The sequence below is a fragment of the Panicum virgatum genome, chromosome 4N (genome assembly GCF_016808335.1).
Source record: "Panicum virgatum strain AP13 chromosome 4N, P.virgatum_v5, whole genome shotgun sequence".
In the NCBI taxonomy this organism is placed as follows: domain Eukaryota; kingdom Viridiplantae; phylum Streptophyta; class Magnoliopsida; order Poales; family Poaceae; genus Panicum; species Panicum virgatum.
Window position 1 is genome coordinate 24,607,493 of NC_053148.1, and position 4,362 is coordinate 24,611,854.

Here is a 4,362-nt window from a genome sequence, read left to right on the forward strand (position 1 = left end):
AATAGATTCAAGGCATTGATCAAAGGTTGGATTGATTAACAAGCTAAGATCAACGGTAAGGTTCATACAAGGTCCAAAGTCTCTGCACAAAAAAAAACTTCTCCACCAAGGTTAGCCTAGCATATTGCATGAGTCCACTACTAAGTACACAAAAATCTAGGTGGACATTTAGGTAACAGCACCACATTTTTAAAGAACCACATAACAAGCAAGACAATCAACCAAACCAAGATATGCCATGATGCATGCACGTCCTATTCGTCCTCACAAACAAAACAATTGCTAACTATTGTTGGGATTACGCTAGTAGTACGGTGGCATAACATAGATACGTCTCTCCCTATAATATCTAGTCGATCAATCTAACCGTTCTTAACTTATCGGATCGCAGTTAGTGTACCTGCAGAAAATTGACAGAACACACACACACACACACACACACACACACATATATATATATATATATATATATATATATGTGCATTGAACCTTTCATGCCAGCACTCATGAAACGTTCCCATACATTACCACTCACTATAGAAGCGGCATCCATGCGTCCAACATTGCATGGACAGTGCTCATACGCTACCGAGGCAATGTATTCACGGTACTTTTACTCCCAATATAATCGACCAATGGTCAATATATTGGCAGTAGCTCAAGTAGGTCACTGCTTGAGCGCAGCGTTCGGTTCGCATCGCCGATGGAAAGGTCAGACTCCCTCAGCTGACTGAGTACACTTTACTTCTAATATAGTCAACAAATAGTTGGTATATTGGGAGTACCTCAAGTAAGCCACTGCTTGAGGGCAGCGTTCGGCTCGCATCACCGACGGGAAGGTCAGACTCCCTCAGCTGACTGAGGATCCTTACCTTCTTACCTTAGCATAGATGCGTCATTACAAAAATTAAGGGTTGCTTGTGAGTATGGTTTGACAAAAATGTAAAGTGCTGGAAGTCAGATATAATAAACCATACATAGATAGCCACCTGATAAATCCCATAATTTCCCTTGGGCTTTAAGCTCTATGCACAATCCTTAACGAAACTAACGTAGTTTTATAAACACTTTGTTGGTCCAATTTTTATACCGAAATCAATTTTTAAGATTCCAACACTTCTGGTGTACACTTGCAGCTCTGATACCAGCTGTGGCAGAACCACCTGAATTATCCCGGCTCAAGTGCGCTGGCCATCACCATAAGGGCAACACCGACACAAACGCACTTCAAACGGAACAATTCTTGGTCTGTCGGGTAACGTCCCGATGCAACCACCGGTTCTCGGATCAAACAAGCATACCCCGCACGAAGGCGAGTCCAGAGATATTACAACCATACATATTTTACAACACAGGCATAGTAGTTATTACACAAGTTCAAAGTAATATTACAGGTCCAAACTTAGTAAAACAGTTATACAAGCCATAAGTTTAACGTTCAGAGTTTAAGCAGCGGGAAGAAAACACGATGGCTACAACACGTCGCAAAAGTATACCAAGCTAGCCTAAGCAAGGTATCACTCGTCAGTCATTGCCGGCCGAAGACGGATCCCATTCTACGGACCAGCCAGGAGGCAAAGAGTAGGGCCAAGACAGACTAGCGATCTGGTCCTCAAAACTCATACCTGAAAAAGATTTCAACAGCAAGGCTGAGTATTCTAATACTCAGCAAGACTTAACTGTCAACGGATATACTTAGTCCACCTAGCTAGACTATGTAGGGTTTTGTAGGCTCTGGTTTTTCTTTTGCTGAAAAGCAATAAAGAGTAGGTCCTTACTTTCAAATTTTAGATTCCAAGATTCTAGTTGATTAACCATTCTATGTAAGCAACTACTCCTATTCAACCATGGTAGAACTTTAAGCAAACATCAAGATTGATCATAATAATGTTACTCTTATTACTCTATGTGGCAAAGGGATCATGCAGTCCCAAACCGTGAGAAGCGGACGATTCGAATCGAATTTGTTAATCTGGCCAGGCAAACCTAACACACACATTTGGAACACCGTCGGGTCGTTCCCAAACAACCGTTTAGCTTTCATTCCGACCTATGGATAGGGTCACTCTCCCCGACTACAGGGCACCATTTTCCTCGCTGTAGCCACGGTGTTGCGCAACGTAAACATAAATAAAAACCTATCTCTAAGAGAGAGTGAAAGGTATATCCACTCACCGGTCCGATCGGCTACTAGGCTTACCTCATACCATATTTACGGCATGTGGCTAGTACGTTCAAAAACTTAACCACCGCTACCACACACCGCGACCTTAGCAATTTCATCAACACAGACGGGGTCTCACACAAGGTCATGATATCGAACACGACCCTATCCGTCGTCATTATATTGATAGCAGAAAGTAAACAAGCAATTCCTATAGAGCTCGCGAGTGACATGCAATCACTCAACTTTTACCGGTCCTATAAGCTTAGCAATTATTCGAACTCAGGTCTAGTGTTCAGTACATAGGTTCCTAGGATCATGCATCTAGGGTTTCAATTCAAATCCTAAGAACTGTAAATGCACAAATAAGTAATAACGATAAATTGTAATAATTTGAAATACTGGGTTATGTCCGGGGCTTTCCTTCGCGATAGTCGCTAACTAGATTAGCCTTGGGCTCTTCCGGACTTTGGTCCGGGGCTTCGGTCAGTATAGTGGCGTTCACCTGGGCTTCTGGATCACCTTCTTCGGACTCCGGGAACAACTCATACGTCCCGTCCGCTAGAGCAGTCGTATCTATATGTGATGCAAGAACAGTATAACATAAACACACTTTACGATAAAGTTGTAGTCCAACATTTAGCAAACAAACATTCATATGGGCAAGCGTTTATAGGGTAGTTATTTAACAACGATTACTACACAAAACAACAAGATCAACTTCACAAAACAATTTGATTAAACTTACAAAGTAAGTGTTAGTTAGTTTATATAGCATATAAATCATGGTTTGCAAAGAATTGAGTAACTCAGTATACAAACAATATCTAACTTCAGTAAAATTACTTCAAACAGTAAATACAGAGAGCACTCTACCCTGTAAAATTCATTCCATTTCATGCCACCAATTAATCAGAATAAAGCAGTTATTCAGACTACACCTAGAGCAAGATCAAATTCTACAGAACAAACTACAGCACTTATGAAGCACAAAATTTTTCAGAACAGGCTTCACTTGATTGTGAACACCTCATAAACTTTTCAGAATTTATCTATTCATAAAACTGAAGTAATAATTTTGACAAAATTCAACAACATATGATAAAACTAATTAGTACAGGAAGTTATATAGCATTTCTAGATTGTACATTTTACAGACATGAACATATGACCAAAATAGAGTTCTACAAAAATTTTCAGAATTTTCTAAGCAAGGAAACTATTTATCACATTTAAAGTTTACTTAACAAGCATTAAATCAAAGATATAGCTAGACAGATCTAAAATTTCCCAAACTTGTAAGATAACTCAGAACTCTAATATTTCTACCAGCACAAATATATAAACATAACTAGTAGATCAAGGAATCTTGAAACTTTGACCTAGCAAATGATGTCAAATAGGCTTCAAATTTTTACTAGATGCTAATAACACTGCAAGACACATGCTAGCCAAAAACCACATACAGTTACTTAGTAGAACTCATGGAACAAATAAAACCTATTTATCATATTCTTTTGGTTGGATTAAAATACAGACCAGAACTGAAAATGTGCATGTAACAAAACTTGTAGTTCTTGTAACAAGGATTACAAAACATTTGGATTTGTATTTTTCTGAGTTTTCTACGAATTTCTAGGCATTTTCAAAGTTTGCTGTTTGGGATTCTCTAGTTCATGTATATCTTTCACTTAGGACCCTGAACTTTTGTTTCTTTTAAACCGGGGTCCTTGGCCGTGATAGAACAGAGCAGGGGAGGGCGCGGCTTTTCCTGGTGAGGAGAGGCACCGGCGGTGGGGGCCCCGCTGGGGAAAAGCGAGAGGGGACCGAGAGCTACCTCTAGAAGGTCTTGGGGCTCGAGATGGTGGCCTGCAGCAGTGGCTCCACGGAGAGGGGCGGACGGCGGCGGTATGCTCCGGCGCTGTGGTATCCTCCGGCGCGGCAGCACTCCGGTGGCGATTGGGAGGAAAAGCCGGGCCTAGGAGCTTCACTGGAGGTCTGGGAAGGTGGTAGCGGGGTTCAAACGGGCAATGTGGTGGCTGCTGTGCACGCGCGCGCAGGGGGTTCTACCCCTTTTATAGGCAACCAGTGAGGGGGAGGGTGTTCCTGGGGCACATTGCGACGCCCGAGGAAGAGGGATTTGGCCTAGGGGCGCTCAACGGTGACGGCGACGGCGAGGTGGCGGCCGTGGAGGCTTC